An 18,619-nucleotide genomic window follows, 5' to 3' on the forward strand; every position below is an offset into this window, starting at 1 on the left:
AGCCTTTTATGTGTTATTTAGACAAGTAAGTGACAAAAAAACACTGGATTGTAGCCTGAATGCTTTGCTAAATCTTTAGGTCTTCCTAGTTCAGGCAGAAAGAAAGGAAGGATTTAAGCAATGAGGGAAGACCAAAGGAAGATGAAAAAGTTCAAGTCAGTAAAGGACTATGAGTGACACAGAGCTGAGTGCCTGGCCATGGGTGAACCCACATTAGTGAAGTGCAGTGGTGGCTCTTTGTGGGTTGGTGGACTACAGGACACAGGAGCTGGGGCAGAAGATCTCATCCCTACACTTACAAAGCTCCCTTAGGAGCTTAGAGATCTCTGAGCATTCCTTCCCCTCATGCCAACCCTGATGCCAGAGTCAGAGTCCAAACAGACTGCCAGACAGTGGTTCCAAAGCCAGCACTTGAAACCAAGGCCAGGATGCTGGAAGCCAGCTCTCAGTATGCCCTTCTATGGCTATAGGGTCTGTCAGATCTTGCCTTTGGCGTGGTTTGAAGCTCCCATGAGCTGTAATCTGTGGTCTCTTTTTTGTTTTACACTGACTGTACAACATGGGCCTTCAGGGGATGTTCATGGCTGACTTATGGGGTGGGAAACAGGGAGTTCATAAGCTTCCTAGCATTTGTCTGCCAGAGCTCCTGACTGGCAATGCAATGCTGCTGCACAGAGGGAAGGCCACAGACCCTTTTCAGTCCGAATACTACTGGAGATTTTTGCAAGCCCAGCATGAGACAGGGATGAATCCCCAGCGCAGTTGTGTAACATGATTATGCTGAAGCAATAGGACTCTACTGATGCCTTACAAAAAGTAAAGCTATGGTCCTACCACACATGGCCGGAAGGATGCAAAACTCAAAAGGCTCCAGTTTGTCCAGTGCTGTTAAATGCCACAGCTCTGCTACTGAAGGGGGACCAATGTCACCAGGAGGGCTACGCTCTATGTGATAGGGAAAGCCTAACGCTTTTTGCTGTTTCTAGGAGATCCCTTCTGCAGAAGGGATCAGAAGCCCTTCTGCACTGAAGATTTCTGGTGGAGGATACTCTGTAAATCATTTTCTGCTGCACGTGGATTGAAACTGGATGATCTTTGAGGTCTCTTCCAACACAAGCCATTCTATGGTCCCCTCAAAACCACTGCTCTCATATTCTCGTGGAGTATTCATTCCTTAGTCCTGCTACACCAAGGTTGGAGATGATAGCAAAAGGGAAAAATGTGCAATACAATCAGGGAAGCAGGCAAAATGAACAGAAATCTGATCAAGGGTGGTCACTTCCTCCATTTGTGTGAGGATTCAGGAAGTCCATTACAGAGTACTTCATCACTGTCACTTAATTCCAACTAGATTATGAAAGATTAATAGTTTGGCTCCTCCTGTCCCCTACCTGTGCATTGCAGAGGGTGGTGTTATCAGCCCCTCAGTGTGTACCAGGTGGAGTTTTGCAGGATTTCAAGGAGCTTTCTTTTGCTCTCTAATACCTTAATAATCTGAGCCTAATTATCATGGGAGCCATTAGCATCCTTCTAGGCATGGAGATGGAAGAAACACACTGGGAACTGCAGACATCCAACGTTGTCTCTTTGGGAGGCAGTGCTGAGGATGCAGTGTCTGCAAGTGACCCAGCTGTGCTGCCTGGAGCAGGGAGCCTCTTTTTATTAGGCTGCTTCTCAAGCTCATGTTACTGTCACAGCACTCCAGAGCCCATTAATAACTCTTGGATACAGCACCAGGGTGATAAGCAAGTTCATTACATGCTGCATTCCAGTGTTTGGCCCCAAACTCATGGTCCTGAGGAATTCAATCTGATCTCCTCAAGCCTTACAATGATTTATGGCCTCCTCTTTTTCTTTTCTCCTGATTTTTTCCCAAGTAACCTGACTTTGGTGTGAATTAGCTTTGAGTAGGAAAGCCATATCCCATTCCTGAGCAACTACAAAAAGAAGTGGGCATTTGCCAAAGCTTTCACACTTCTACTGTCTATAGTCCCATGTTGGACCCAATCATCAAGGAGCCTGCTGTTATTATCTGGACATCCTGTTATTATACAAATGATATCAGTAGTTTCAATGGTTCTTCCATTTTCCTGCAGTACCATGATCCACTTCACATGGCAGCTCACCAAGTAAAATCATAGAATCATAGAATGGTTGGGTTGAAAGGGACCCTAAAGATCATGCAGTTCCAACTCTACTGATGTTGCCAGCCACAAAATCAGGCACCAGATCAGGTTGCCCAAGGCCCCCATCCAACCTGGCCTCGAATACCTACATATCCCACATTTAGTGACAAACATCAGTAGCATCAAACACCAACAAGGTTTCTAAGGTTTTCTCTTCTATTTCAGTGCAGATACAATTCCTGAGCAGGACACAAACTGATATTCCCTCCCCAGTGATCAGTGGACTGCAGGACCTAAAGGAAAAGAAGCACAAGCCAAGAATTAATATTGGTAATTTGATAATTACTGGTCCTTGAGTGTGCAGGCAGGTCTTGGTGGTAATAAAGACAGGTAAAGTGTTCCTTGGTTCAGTGGCATGGACTTACCTCTATCCGTTCCTTCAAGTTTGGTCTGGCTGGGGATGGCAAAATACCTGGTGGACTCCCAGCTCAGCTCTTGCACAGGGTGGTGAGTAGACATATAATAAATGAGTTAGCAGAAAGAAAAAGACATTAGACCAAAAATCCTGGACATAAATGTGCAAGTTGTTCTCCTCAAGCCCTGCAACAATCAGAAAGATCAATGCAATGGAATGGTATTACAGAGATGTAATGACAAGGGAACCAGTGCAATAGAAAGGTGTTATAAAGGAAGAGTGCTCACCTGTCTCTGAAGATGTAGGCTTGCAAGGGAAACTCCCCATGAGAGGAATCTCCAACCAGAGATCCTTCCCCAATGGCAGTCAGCCCTTAAATGAGGTCTAAGAGAGGTGGAGGCTCCACCTCTTCCATTCACACAGGTCACATTGCTTTCACCTGTGCCCCCAGGGCTAACTGAGCCCTTTTCCCAGGTGCTCAATTAGTGGTTCAGGCCATGACTCAGTGGTTACCATCCAACCCCCTTTGAGAAATTGTCTGCTGAAAGATTTGGGTGCTTCTGTACCTTCTAGTCTGTGCATAATAGCTTGCACACGTTGTCCAGAATTCTTTTCATTGTCATAATCATATAAAGGGTCTTGGTTTGCCACTGAATTGGGATTCTGTGGTCATAGCAAATGCAAAGATTAGTCCCACACTATACCAGAAGAAAAGCATGATCACAGAGCCATTCTCACATGCTTCCTCAGGGCTGGCCCTTAGTTCACCACTGGCCAAAAAAAACCCTCAAAGATTTTTTTTCTTCTTCTTCCAGAGTTTCTGATTCCACATATTATTATTTCAGACTTAATGGCAATTTAATCAGAAAGGAGTGATGCAGTGACTAGTCACCAGCTGAGTTCTGCAGAGCCCTGATAGATGGGGCCAAGCCCTTGTCCAGCCCTCCAGTACTCCCTGACCATGTGAATGCTTGCCCTTAGCCAGGCTTTCGGGTTTGGAAATCATTACCACTGCCTCCCGCAGCCATGGCAGCTGATTAGAGTAATAGGGGAATTAAAATCCTTCACCTGCTATGGCTCTTGTTCAGCTCTTCTCCCTGCCAAGTGCTATCTTTGTCCATAACAGCCTGCAAAAGCCAGTCGTGTCTTAAAACAGCAGCAGATGTTTTGTTTTAACAGGGGAGAAGAGAGAAGGAGAAAAGGGAATCAGTGACAGGCTGTAAAGAATAAAGGTGGGAGAGAAAATAGCAAAATGGAATGATCCTGTCTGCTTTTATTCTTCCATTGGCTAGCACAGTAAATAACTCACTGTTCCTGTGTCATAGGAGGTCTGAGGGTATTTCCAGGTTTATCAGTACTGTTTCTTCTGAAAGCTGCACTCCTAACCCAGCTTTTCTGTGTGCATTGCTGATAACCAATGTCCAAAATAATGGTGTGACTGTGGGCTTGGCTGGGATCCACCTGCCTATAAGAAAGACATGCCAGAGTTGTTCATTTTTGCCAACTATATTCCTACCAAGGAGGCCTCTGTGTTGTTGAAGACCCCTTAAATCCTCAGGCATCTCTTTCTAGCCAAGGACAATCCTCTCTTCTGCCCACCTTTCCCCATGAACATCTCTGAAGATGTCCTTTCTGTGTTCTTCTTTAGCTTTGGAGCTCCCAAGCCTACAGCAATGCCAAAGCCATCTCTATAGCTTCCCACATTAGCAGCAATCGAAAGGAAAGGTGGGATTCCAAGAGTGTAGTGGTTGGGTAGGAAACTATGGAAGTTTTATCAGTTCACTTAGAAGACACACACAGCCAATATGGGCACTAAACCCACTTCCAGTGTACATCGAGCTCACTGGACAGTTTTAGAAGTACCAATGTTTTAGATGTACCAATTATGTGACTTATTTGTTTTGTAAACAGAAATCAAGGATGTAGCCTACTTGTTCTTGTGCAGAAGAAGCAACTTAATGCAAAGAAAACCCACCTGCTTTCCATTTTTAGGGCATTTTTTCTTTCTTGGAATAGACTGTGGACAATTGTCTAACTGCATAGAAGCTGTTCTATTTCCCCTCAATTATAAAAAAAATGATATGCAGGATTTGCAACTGTTCTGAGGACAAATTGCGTGACAAGAATGAATGACTCCTTTTCATTAATACGTATGTCTCTTAGCTGAGCTTTTAGTGGAAAAACTGCTCTAAAAGAAGCATAAATGTGACTTGAAGTCTGATGCTCTGCTAACTTGGCAAATGCCAGATGAAGTATGGAGAGAAGCTAACCCATAAAGTATCCTGTATTTTAACAGCCTGTTTCTCCATTAAGCCTTCTTAGACTTCAATAGAACAAAGTGTCCTGTACTGTATGTTAGATGTCTGTGTGCTGTAAAAACATTAAAGCTTTTGTCAGCTCCCTACTTTAACCCTTGAAGAAGATTGGCACTCCAGCAAAGTCATCGCCTTCTGGATTTTTTTTTTTTTTTGGAAGGCTGCTGTTGATTTTATGGTTGTGCAGCCACATCATCATTAGTTTTCACCCTGAAGACAATCCAGATGCTGGTGGTGATTTTATTACTGCTTCTGTCGTTATTTGCTGGTGAGCTCCTCCATGGATGGAAAGACATTCTTAGATGAAGAAATACTTAAACATGAAGCAAAAGACCCCAGAGGCTGTTTGGGGATAAGTTCAGCCTCAGTGGGGCACGTTCTACAGGGCAGGAATGTCTGTGTAAAGATGTTGGCAAAAAGTCATCTGTAGACCATTACAATTACATGTTCATCTGTAGCAATTGGACAGATCAGTACAATGGGAAAGGCATTACAAGAAAGATGTGATGACAGAAGGCACAATAGAAAGGTGCTATAAAGTAAGGGAAAAAGATTGCTCACCTGTATCAGAAGATTCTAGGTGCACAGGGGAAAGCTTCACCAAAGAGGGAACTCCAGAAAGAGATCCTTCCTCAGTGGCAGTCAGTCCTTAAATGAGGTCTAAGAGAGGTGGAGGCTCCACCCCTTCCATTCACACAGGTGAATTGCCTTCACCTGTGCTCCCATAGCTGACCAGATCCTTTCCCCAGGTGCTCAGTCAGTGGTTCGGGTCGTGACTCAACAGTTTCCATACACCATCCTTGCACTTTTTCACACATAAACAAAGCACTGCAGATGTAATTCTAACCCTAGTAGCCAAAGGTATAGGAGAGATGTAGGGGGAGATGGGGCTAGCCTGTGTGTACTGACAAGAGGAAGCAGTGAGGATTTAAGATTTGAGAGCAAGCTTGGGACAGGCATCACTTTGACTAAGGTCTCCCCTTGCTGACAAGGGCTGATGGCACTGGCCAGACTTCGAACCTTCTCACCAGAATTTTTGTCTCTCTCTTCATTTCCTCCTACTTTGTCCTGGTGCCAGCGACTCTCTAAATGTCCTGCTGACCTGAGAAGCTTCGATAGCCCCACTAGCAGCTCCCGCTCACACAATATTTGTGGCGTCCTTGTGGCTTCCTGAATGCATGACCTGGAGATAACCACCACTCACCCGGCTGTGGGTACAGCATCTCAGGCAGGTTCCCACCAGGCGGTTGCTGTGTTCACTGTTTGTATGGTGGCTGCTCTGCAGTAATTGTCTATGTGCTCATGTTGACCTGCAATAAACTCAAGTTGAGTTTTAAGGACCCCAACATCCCACCACTTATCCCAAGACTATCACTGAAGCAAGGCTGCCACACTGGCAGACTCAACCCTATACCATATTAGCCACAAGGCACACCTCTGAACTACCTCTTTTCAAGCCATCACTAAGAATAGGTTCATGATATGATGGGTCTGCTGGCAAATTAAAAAAAAAAAAGAAATTATTTCCTGCTCCTTCCCTGTACCTATGGCTTGCTTGCTCTCCATAGCTACGTGTGGCTGTGAAGAAACTATCATAATTGAAAGTAATTCTCTCTTTCCCTAACAATAGAGTTTACAGTACAGACCATCTCTAAGATCTAGCTCCCAAGGGGTAGCAAGGGGTAGCAGCTGTGAGAATAACAAGGAAGTAACCAAGTAGCTGTGCCTGACCAGCCTAGGGAAGGTGTTTGTGAGGAGTCCATGACTGAGCCCCATGACATAGGTGGTCCCTTCCAGTCCTACGTGCATAGTGATGGTTATGGCTCTCTCCCACGTGCCATTGCCACTGAAGTATTTGTGTTCCTTGCCACGGTATGTGAAGCAGCCTCTCTGGAGCCAGAACTTTTATACCTGGAAGTCACATAAGCAACTCCCACACGGATCTGAAGAACGCACCTACGTGCCGAGAAGGAAACAACAACAGCAAAGTCTGCAGACACTCTCACTGTGGGGTTCAGTGCGGAGAAACCCGACTTGACTTATACCCACTCTGCCTTACCCCTTCATGAATATTTTACTCTTTAACTCAAGGTGGTCTCCTTGCCTGCTGAGGAACACTGAGGATAGAAATGAATGGGTCCCTCTCTCTCTTTGTGCTCAAACATGGGAGTTCACATCCTCTGCCTCTTCCTTTCGGCTGCTGGCCCCCTCGAAGAGCAGAAGTACACCCCAGGGACAGCACAACAAACAGGGCGAGGGGTGAGAACAAAGAGCCCTGAGGCCCTGTGAAATGTTGGCCTGGAAAAGGGAGTGTGTTCCAAGGCTGTACCGGTAAGGGGATTAAAAAAGCACCAGGAAAGCAGAACAAAAGCAAAGATAACAAGTCTTCAGTGGTCTTCTTGTGCATATCTTAAACTTCATGCCTGAGTGGGTTCCCATATATATATTTCCAGAAGGGAAATGTGAGCCTTGCTTATAAAAACTATGGGCTTTCTTCAGAGTTTAACCTCTACCCTTTAAGCAGCAGCCTAAGGAATTGCTTCATGCAGGGTGAAGTGTTCCTCTGGCCCACGTTGCTTTTGAAGGGAACAAGCAATTAGAGGTTTTCTCACCCTTCTCCTGTCTGCTTTTGTCTCTGCCTTAGTGAAAGGTAGGAGCTTTGCAAAAAGCTTTGGGACTTACAGTTATTGCATCATTCCCATCTTGGCATCCACATACCAGGTCCTCTTCCTGTGCTCTTCACACATAAAGCGTCAAGAGCACTCTAGCTACCTTCAGTACATACACTTCTAACTACCTCTTGTAGTTTCCCTTGTGACCAGCTGTAGTAGCTATTTCTTGTAACTACCTCTTGTATATACCCATAGGACTTCTCCTTGTAGCTACTTCTTGTAACTACAGCTCTTATGCTTGTAGACATAACCCTAAGAACAATATGGTACCTGCAATAAACATATGTATGTCTACATGCCTAAACTACTTCATGTTTTAGGCATGTAGGCAAACAAAGTGATAGGCAGAATTCAGCTGGAGAAGAGCTGACTTTGCAATAGTGTTGAATTTCACAGGAAAGGTGTAAGCTGGGAGAAGCAAGCAGGGAGCTAACACGCTGCCTATAGGGCGCTGCTGCTGTCAAACACAACTGCTCTGGCCAAAAGAGAAGATGAAGAAGTGTAATTAGGTGCCAACTGTTGGCCTGTGATGCCTTCAGCCTCCTTTGCCATCTTGGAAGGAAGCAATGGAGTAGTTCTGCCTGAACCTTGAGCTGAGAAGTGAAAATTTCATTCAAAGGCTGATTTCTTACAGCTGTTGCAAGATTATGCATGGACAACAGCCCAAGCAAGGAGGGCTGGAGTGGGCTAGCTGTGGCAGTGATACCACTTCAGTCCAGCCACTCTTCTCACCATGTGCTCTATTTTCCTGTTTCTCTTTAAGAAAATCTTCCCTCTTGTTAAACTCTAAATTGAGTTATTTGTTAAGAGGTGAGATGGTAAGCACTTCAAAGTATGACGACACAAAATTCTCATTTGCATTTAATCAGCCTCATTGGATATCACAGGGCAATGTAAATTAGTACCCTACTGTGACCAGGACGTGAGTCTTCAGCCCTGAGCCATCACCACCCATGAGAGCCCACCCCAGACTCAAGAAGGGAAAACACCATTAAAATTCATTACAACTCTTAACTGGAAGAAATCGAGTGTTGCAATATTGGTCACAGCTCTTCTCTCAGGAAAACTCCAGCTGGGAGCACCCAAAGATTTGCCCAATCTTGTATTGTGGCATCTGGGTGCCCACTAACAAAAGAATCTAACCAGACTGTTGCATAAATGTGAATTTTCTTGCCCTGAATCCACTGTTTCACTTCACATGATCTGTTGAACAATTCCATTGGAGCCTGTAAATAACTACCCCCCATTATTACCCTCATAATTCTCCCAAGATTGAAAATGTGTTTATTTTGACTCAGAGATTATAAAACCACAGGAATAAAGCAAGTTTAGGCTGCCAGCGCTTTATTTAATTTCTTGATCTTTTGCTGAAGTTCTGAGAATAACTTCTGTTTCCTGCCGAAGAAGGAAACAGCGTTTTCCTCGACTTATGTATATACGACTTCCCTGCTTGTGAATTTTGCCAGTGATGGAAATAGGCAGGAAACTTCCCAGAGCCCCATGTCTGCAGCCCGTTTATAACATTCTGGCCCACACAAGCACTTTGAGTTGGCTTGGAGGGCTGGGGCTTCCCCCTAGAGGTTAGGCATCTGCTGAGTCCTTATGGGCATGCAGAGCCAGAGCAGAGCAAGGGGAGGTGCCACAGGGACCTCCCTCCTGACCAGTGTGCTCTGACTTCATTTAGACCTCATTTGGTTCTTCCACATTCTTTTTTTTTCTTGTCTTTGCTTTAAGTTATTTGGCCGTAACATATAATCAAGACTTCCCTTACCAAGAGGAGCTGCAGCAAGAACAGAGGGAGTAAAATATAGGCTAGCCATGTAATGGGAGCGTGTGAATGTGGGATGGGAAATGCAAACAGGAGGACGGGAGGGCAGAGCTGCAGTATAAAAGCAGCACTGACATCGGGAGTTATTTCTCTGGCATGTATATAATCATATGGTAATATCCAGTTGGGAGAACGTGGTAGAGTGTTTTAAACAAAGGAGACGGCCGATGCCTGGAGCTCCTCTGCACATTTATGACATCAACATAATGATATAGAATAATAGAAGAGAGGCAGAGGCTGGCGTTATGAGTGAGCAAGTGTGGCTGCTACCGTATATAGCACTGCTGGGAACATGTCTGGCTGGGGCCTGGCGTGGAGGCTGAGCTCTGGGAACAGTGAATTAGTGGGAGTTCAGGAAAATCCTCCTGAAAGCTGATGTTGGAACACACACAAAACAACAGCTGATGTTTTGGGTGAGCATCTCTGTAGCTTCATCCATTGAGCATCCCAAGGATGAGGGAGTGAGGTGGCTTTATCACTGGCAGCCGGACTCATAGCAGGGAAAGGGTCGCTGGTAGTAAATAGATCTTTGCCGAGACAGTAGAAGCAGTGCTATGGCTGGAAGCTCCGCCCAGATAAGATCAGGCTGAATGGGAGATGGAAATGTTAAACCCATTCCATTCGTGACTCTTAATGGCCAACTGCAGCTATTGTCAGGGAGGTGAGCGCTTCTTGGGGCCATCAGGCCGGGGCTTTTCCTCAAAGTCATACTCTAATGCAATCAGGGAATTACAGGCTTGATGCAAAGATTATAAAATTTAATTATCTAGCTTCTGTTATGCAAGAGGCCAGGAAAGATAACATTCCTGCCCTCCCTTTAATCAATGATGTTCCTGTTTGCAAAGCACCGAGTGGTGTAGGGCTCTCTCAGTTCCGGGGTTCTGCTGCCAGAAGGTACTTCTGGGAAGCGCAGCATCTGCCAAGGTTTCTCTGATTGTCTTTGCAAAAATTAGGACTGAAACTTGATGTTCATTTCTAAAAATGGTGTTCCTTTCAAGTGAACTCCAAATCTAGAAACCTTAAACCCCTTGGCAGCCATCAGCCCCTGCCTTTGCCATAAAGACAATGGCTTTTCTACAGCTTGACTCTTTCATATGGTGATTTCCTGCATTGCTGTCTCCATAAATGAATCTTTACACCTGAGGAGAACATCTCTCTGCTTCCCTGCCACGGCCATTTTTCCTCTCACTGTACTCCAAGCTGTCTTGTAGTTATTTTTATATTTTTCAACTTTCTTTTTCCTTTTCTTTATATTACTGCTGAAGTGGTGGCAATTCCCTGTAATGATATAATCCTGTGCAACTTATCATGATAAATCTATTCCACAAGCACAGTGGAGACCCTAATTACTAAAAAAAAAAAAAAAGGAAAAAAGAAAAGAACAACCTTTTATAGGCAGTGATTTTTGGAGCTCAGGAACTGTGGAACCCTGTATTCAGTGCAAGGCTGCATCACTGCAGCTGAAGAGCTAACAAGGAAAAGCTCTCCTGCTGCTGATAATCCATCTCCAGCATGCTGATAATCCAATGCTGTGATGCATCACTGCTGTGGTCTACTCATAACCCTTGAAATGAGATTTTAATTCCTGAAGTCTTGAACAAACAACAGAGCTGCAGAGAGGGAGACCCCAGGGTGGGTAAGAGGAGCAGTGACCTTTGCAGTTGAACTCACAGGGAAACGATATTACTTAGCCCAGTCCTGACTTTTTTATTCAAACAGTTGGCCACCAGCTCAGGGAGATGGTGGAATCACCATCCCTGGAGATGCTCCAGAGCCGTGGGGATGTGGCACTGAGGGAGATGGGCGGTGAGCATGGTGGGGTGGGTTAGGGTTGGTCTTGGAGATCTCAGAGGTCTTTTCCGACCTTAATGATTCTACGATTCCAGGCATCCCCCCACCCCCAGGAAAGTGACAGAAGTGGCTGAGGTGTTGAGCAGATTATATGACTGGGGTTGGCATTAATCATGCTCTGGGCCTGGCACCCTGGGGAACTGTGCTGATTTCTATATAGGATCTTCTTTGTACATATCAGAACGTCCAGAAAGAAAAACAATGAGGAATGTGGCCTATTTGTATTATACAAGTTGTGTAATATATATAAGATGTGCAATATAACATATAAGATGTGCATTATGTACTGTGCATACAGCATTAAGATGCCCGCTTTTTATTTTAAAGTTGATCATAGAATCACAGAATATTCTGCATTGGAAGAGACCCATAATGGCCATTGAGTCCAATTCCTGGCTCCACACAGGACCACCCAAAACCCAAACCCTTTGGGTTTTGGCATTGTCTTGAGCTCTGACAGCTTGGGGCCATGCCCATTGCCCTGGGGAGGGAGCTGTTCCATGCCCACCACCCTCTGTTTGGAGAGCCTCTTCCTTGCACCCAGCATGACCCTTGGCTTCTCCCCAGGAGAACTGAGCACTGTTGCCCCATGTGCCCCCTCCACACAACACAAACACCCAACTGCTGCTTCTGGCCCAACACTTTCCCCATTGCAGGGCTCCTCGGGGTGAGGCTGTGAGTGCCGGGGAAAGACACATGTTTCCCATTACTGTGTAGAGCCGTAGTGACAAGAGATCTGACAGAAGAGAGGGGCCGCAGGTGGGGGAAGGCTCTCCTGTTGCAGGGGGAGAGTTGCAGGGGCCTCGTGATTAATAAAATAGTGGAGAAGGTGAGGGCTGCAAACGAACTCAGATTTTTCAGTGGGTCACTTTAGCCTGAACAAGCAAACAAAAAGAATTCACTTTATAAAGCAGACTGGCCAGATCTGGGGATGTGCTGTCCAAATCCATGTTGTATCACTCAAAACTGCTGCAAGAAAAATACAGTACACCAACCCACCCTCTGTTTCTATAAATCACTTCATTTCACCAAAGTCGCTCCCAGCTCCGCTCTCACGTGCTGCTGTCCCGCTCCTCACCCTGCTTGGAAGCACTCCCTTGTTTCCAGGATTGTGTTACAATCCCATTTGTTTTTCCCCATAAACCCAGCTCATTACGTGGCTCTTCCCATCCCTGCTGTTACAATGCAGTATGCAATTTTGCGTTTGCTTATGACACACCATGATCCGAGCAATATAAATATCATGGCCGGTCTGGTGTTAATCATCTCGGTACCGTCTGATGGGAGGGCGATTGGAAATGCACGATAGCTCTGCAGGTTATTCATAGCATCAGCTCACTAATTTTTACTGGAATGCATTCGCATCTGAATGACATGTTTATTGGAACTTCTTTTGCAGTCAAAGAGAGTTATTGTGGGCATGGGCTAAATGCATTCGGCCATTATATTCTGCAAGCCGCAGCTAAATGCCAGATTAGGGTTGAGCTGGGTTGGAACAGCCCATCTATAAAGTCTCCTTCAAGTGTCACCAAAACAGACTTTCTAAAGAGTCTACAGGCTACTGTCTGTATATTAGCCCCATACATTAGCTCTTAGCCTAATAATAAAATAATAATAATTGTCAGAGCTACAAGTGTTGCAGCCAGGCAGGGAGTGCTTGGAAAATGCAGCTCTTGAAGAGAGCGGGTCATCGGCCAAGAGAAATAAATTCCCTTCAGCTCCCAGCACGCCAGCTGTGCCTGAATCAGCTGTGATGTGCGATGTGCGCAGACGGGTTTATCTGCTTGGAAGTGGAAGGAAGGTTTTCTCGAGTGCAGCCAGCCACAGTGCCCTCAGCCCCTCTGCTCCCCAAGGAAATCTGCCTCCAATTCCATGTCTGGCCTCCATATCTGATCCTAAAACCCCGTGGCTGCTTTGCATGACTGTGATAGAATCATAGACTCATCATAGAGTGGTTGGGTTGGAAGGGACCTCAAAGGCCGTCCAATACTGACTCCCAGCCGTGGGCTGGTTGTCCCCTAGCAGAGCAGGCTGCCCAGAGCCCCATCCAACCTGGTCTTGGGAACCATCCAGGGATGGGGAGTCCACAGTTTCTTTGGGCATCCTGTCCCCTCCATAGTGGACAGGTATTCTGATGCGTTCCATTAGAAAAAAAAGACTCCTGCCAAATTCCCACTGGGATATTTTTGTTGGGAACTTTCATACCTCTGCACCGTGGTTTAATTTCTCTTTCCATCCTTGGGAGTTTTGGGTAGCAAAAAACAGCACATGGTTCTCCTTCCTGTCCTCAACAACAGAATTGAATGAATAGAGGCCAGCCTAAAAAAATTAAGTTGTCAAGTGCCCTAATTTGCAAACTACTCACTTTTCAGTGTGTATGTATATTTAGTATATAAGCCAGGACAATAAGAGCGATAAAAGCTTTCATGGAGTTGATTCAGACAAGTATTAAATCAAAATGCGGACTTGAAAAATTATGAGAAATAACTTCTTTCCATCTTTGAGATCTCAACTCCTTTCTGACACCAAATAGTGAGTCAAAAAACTGAAATAACTCTTGCTGGGTTATTTTTGCAGAAACTCTGTACAACTACAGGCAGAAGCCCAGAGCATTGCAAAATGCAAAGCACAAAGGACTCTGTGCACTGTAAACCGCTCCAGATTAAGTATTAGTCAAACTAATTTTTCTTTTTGTTGTTTTCTGTATTCAAGAAGACAGTATTTCTTAATAAAAGAAAAAAAAAACATGCTATTTTTTCTCACAGCTAAATTTTGGAATGAAACTGGAGTCTGATTAGAAGTGATGTGAAAAGAAAATTGGGTAATGCAGCATTAATGTCTTTCTTCAGAAGACACAGCGGAGGATGGCTTTGCAAGCTCGCCTTTTTGTGTTCGCTCTCTTTCCTTTGCAACCCTCGTGTTAGAGGGAACAACAGAGAGGGGCCACTCAAGGCTTAAATATGGGCAGATGGAAATTTCCCATGTGAGGTCAGGCAGAAAAATTTGCTGAGATGTCAAAATGTAGCCCTGCTTGCCTGGACGTGGATGTGAGGCCAACAACACCTTCCAAAGCTGGTAGATAGTAAGAGAGCTCATGTCTTGCCACACAACTGTTCACAGTCCAGATGTGAGGGCTTATGAGCAATTGAAATACTCTTTGGAGAAATGGTTGAAGTGGGATTTTGATGGTGTGGGAGGTGGCAACTGCTCTGCATTCCGTTTGGATGAACAGAATGCAGCCTTTCAGTGTCTGTCGGGGGAGGCTATAAGAAGGAAGGGGGCAGACTCTTTAGCAGGATTTGTTGTGACTGGACAAAGGGAAATGGTTTCAAACTGAAAGGGGGGAGATTTAGACTGGATATAAGAAAGAAATTTTTTACAATAAGGGCAGCGAGGTGCTGGCAAATGTTGCCCAGAGAGATGGTGGTGCCCCATCCCTGCAGACACCCAACGTCAAACTGGATGGGGCTCTGAGCACTGATGGAGCTGGGGGTGTCCCTGTTCATTGCAGGGAGTGGGACCAGATAGCCTATAAGGATCCCTTCCAACTCAAACAATTTTAAGATTTCATACAAAAAGAAAGGTCAAAGCAAAAGTATACAACCAAAACTTTCCAACCGTCTCCTCGCCATCAGGTTTTGGCCAATCTTCTGCTCACCCGTGGTCCCTTGCTATGGCTATAGCCCTTCTAATAGGGACCACGGGGCTTCTGGTTCCCACCATTCCCTCCCCTGATGCTGACTCTGTGACAAGCAAGGTGTTTACCTCCCCTGCACCTCATTTTCTCTGCTGGTAATGATGGGCAGTGATGATTGCAGCCTGCTTTGATGAAGCATCCTGTGATCTACAGACGAAAAACGTGGGGTAAATGCAAGAAGAGTAATTATTATTATCACTAAAGAAGCTGCCTGGTGACCTCACCACTGGGGTATAGATTCATGATTGGTTAAGATTGAAAGGGTGATGAGTCAGTGTGTTTAAACATGCAGTCACATTTTCTGTACACCCAACTGGGTCTCGGTGTCTTGGTGAACTGTAAACATTGCAAGCTTGGTTAACCTGTGTTTCAGAGCACTGCAATACCTTTGCCTTTGATAATCTTCTGAGCCCTGCCAGTACTGGGGTTTGGAAATGCACAGTCGATACTCTGCCATACAAGCCAGGTTAGTTTTCAGCCCATGTTTTGCTACAACAAATTATGTGCAGACCTCAGGAATGAGAACCCAATACAGCTTGACATTTACAGTGAGTATTTAATTTCAGAAAGAGCCTTTGTGTTGAGCAGAATAACACAGCAATGAAAGCCCCTTCCAGCCTGAAAAGCAGCTGCTATTTAGTGTATTATAATCATTTTATGCTGCCCTCTGAAACAGAGGGTGAGGATTTGAGTGCTGCATCCTGTTAAAATTACAGAAGTCTCAGTAGGCTGAAAGCCATTTTCCAAACGGGAGTTTAGCTGTAATTATGGGTCAGACAACTCCTCTTAAGCAAAAAGCCCCCTTATTTAATGACGTGACACAACATCACTGCAGGGCCTTTGTTTTTCAGCCTCTTTTCCTACCTCTCATTTATTAAATTAATCTGGGCAGAAGGAGGAAACAACACAACCATGGGAGGGCTGTAAATCTGCCTGCTTTTGAGCATAACTCAAGCCCTGAATGGAGAGAGGTTGGGAAGCCACTTCCTCCATCGACAGGTTATTCCATAATTATCCTCCACCTTCCCCTGCAGCCTGGGGCAGGGATGCTCAGCATGGGGGACACAGCACCCAGCCCTTGTGCAACGCAGCTCTGCTATCAGCATCCTCGGCGTCTTCCCACAGCCGAGACAAGAACTCCGTGGTTATTTGGAGCTGTCTGTAATTTGTGGGGTCCTCCCATCATTTTATTTGCTCTTAAATATAGGACTGGGAACTCCTGTGTGGAGTCGTCCTCATTGTGCCTGGTGTTTCCTGTGTACTGAGAGCGCTGTGTGCTGGCAAAACAACCATTCCCCTACCCTTGTTTACTGCTCTCAAAGGCTTTGGCATGTCATACATCAGGCCTGGCTTCCTCCCCAACCCCTTGTAATCATGATTACCTGAATGGGCGCTATTAAAGGCTTTCAGCAGTCCTCCCAAGAAAATCTCTAGGATGTCCCATTCAGCGTCTTTTGTAGAAATGATGGTCAGTAAACCTATTGGGAATATCAGGATCATCTGTCATTAGCTTCCAGCTCATCTCCATGTAGCCAAACCGGCTCCTGGCTGGTTTCCTCCTTGGATATTTAAAGACTGTTGCAGTATTTATCTCTCTTTCCTTCGCTATTTGTGTGCTAGATCCTCAGGCTCACAGTTCATTGCTATTTCCATCACTTTTCCCCCGCTTCAGGAAGAGGCAGTGCTTGCTCTGGAGGTCGTGGGTGGAGGGGGAGACCCATGGACAGGCTGAGAGCAGGGCTGGGATGGTTGCACACTGTGAGCTGTTCTCGCAGAGTCACAGAATCACAGAATAGTAGAGTCATAGAATGGCTTGGGTTGGAAGTTACCTCAAATCCCATCCAGTTCAGACCCCTGCCATGGGCTGGTTGCCTTCCACCAGATCAGGCTGCCCAGGGCCGCATCCAACCTGGCTTTGAACACCTTCAGGGAAGGGGCACCCGTGACTTCTATGGACAATCTGTTCCAGTGCAACCCATGCAGCACTCATTTCACATCACGGACTCTGGGATGGGAACCACTGGGAGAGCTGAGCTCAGACTGTTTTTCTCTCTTAAGGCCACAGACTCTTCTGGACCTGTGTGCTGCAAGGAGACAAACCCAGTGATTTCTGCACTAAGCCACATAGGCTCCTCAAACAGCTCCTTAATGTGAACCATGTGGCTGCTGAGCCCTGGCCGTCTGTTCTCACTTCAGCTTAGCCCATGCTTGTTCTAATGTTGAGCAATGTCAGGCAACAGAAGTTTTGGGGTAAGGAAAGCAGTATTCCTGGAAATCCCACTGCTGTAAGAACGAGTTTGGGACACTCACTTAAAGGGTTTTTAGACCCCTCCTGTTAAAACCTGCACCTAAATGACCTCACTGAGGTTCACAGGAACCTTGGCAAATGGTTGCACAGCAAACTGCTTCAAGCATCGCTTCACTATCACGGGCATGTCAATTCCCTCTTCACCTCCCTGCATTGCTCTAGGGAGAGCAAATGGCTCATTACAGAAAGTATCCCTTTCTCTACAGGGTTAGGCACAGGGATAGCCACATCATTTCTGCTAAGAACTGGGGAGAAATTCGCCCAGGGGAAGGAGAGAGGCATGCTCTGCTGCTGAGCCTGACAGCTATGCCAGGAGCACTTTATTCTCCTGAGCTCCAGGCAGCAGCTCCTAGGTTAAGGAGTACATGTGCTTGCATGGCCAACCCCTCATCAACAAAATGGAGCTCACCCTGCTGCTCGTTCTGCCCAAGAGCAAGCCTTGCTGCTTTGTTTAGATAAAAATAATGGATCGGTTTTTTGCTACTTGTCTTTGGTACTAAAGAAAAGAACACTCCTTAAACACATAGAGATTATTAGCCAATGTATAGACATGATCCAGCCAAAGGGTCTCCCCTTGCCCGTTCTGCAAGCCATGCAGAACTGTGTGCAGGGACAAGCAGAGCCACGTCCATGCCATTTTCCCCCCCTCTATACTTCTACTAAAATAGCTACTCATAAAGATAACAAAGCTGGGAGAAAACATCTTGAGGCAAACTGGAAGCTCATTACAGGCCCTGTGCTGGAAATGGTTGTCTCGCATTTCCAATAAAACACAGCAGGTATTTGGGCAGGTTGGCTCCAAGCAACCCATCCCTCTGGCAGATTGCAGAGGTGTCAGTCAGCCCATCAATGGCTGCACCACTACGTGCTGATATCTTCTCCTGAGCAGCCCTGCTTCATTAGCTTAAGCACTAATGCACATTGTTTGTATTTGTATGGAGACCTGCTCTGCAAGAAAGCTGCTTTCCATGCTCTTTCCTGAACAGTTAATCCACCTGCTGGTTCCTCGCCTGGCCCACTTCTGCGGGGAGCTGCTCTCTTTGCAGGATAAGACATGCAAGGCTTAATGCTTCCAGTGAGCGTGCCTGCCTTATTCAAATCGTAGACATACAATTGCCTTCCTGTTGTCAGTGCCAGCTCAGACAAGGAGGAGGCACACAGTCATTTGAATGTTTTGTCCTTCATAAACAAGGCTGAAAGTGTAACCCTCCACCCAGCATCCCTCGCCTTGCCCCACTGGCCTGTTTAGCACACAGTGGGTGGAAAGAGTTATGCAGCCCTTTGCTCAGCTCATGTTCGTCGGTGTCTATTGAGATACCCGTTATCAGCCTCGTGTGCTGCTCTTTGCTTTCAGCAAGGTCACATCTACATAAGTCAGCTGCACTGATAGAACGTGGTGTAGAGGTA

General features: G+C 45.8%; 2 long non-coding RNA genes across 2 annotated transcripts in view; one reads left to right on the plus strand and one right to left on the minus strand.

The window, feature by feature from the left end:
• LOC107054033 overlaps positions 1-18,619 on the plus strand; it is a 160,864-nt gene that overhangs the window by 135,711 nt on the left and 6,534 nt on the right. The window lies entirely within an intron of this gene.
• LOC107054032 lies at positions 2,321-2,893 on the minus strand. The gene is made up of 3 exons (XR_006939972.1): positions 2,829-2,893; positions 2,552-2,726; positions 2,321-2,419 (listed from the first exon to the last, which is right to left on the minus strand). It is a non-coding gene; the product is annotated as an uncharacterized LOC107054032 (long non-coding RNA).

Source organism: Gallus gallus, chromosome 8, assembly GCF_016699485.2.
Source record: "Gallus gallus isolate bGalGal1 chromosome 8, bGalGal1.mat.broiler.GRCg7b, whole genome shotgun sequence".
NCBI classification, from domain to species: Eukaryota; Metazoa; Chordata; class Aves; order Galliformes; family Phasianidae; genus Gallus; species Gallus gallus.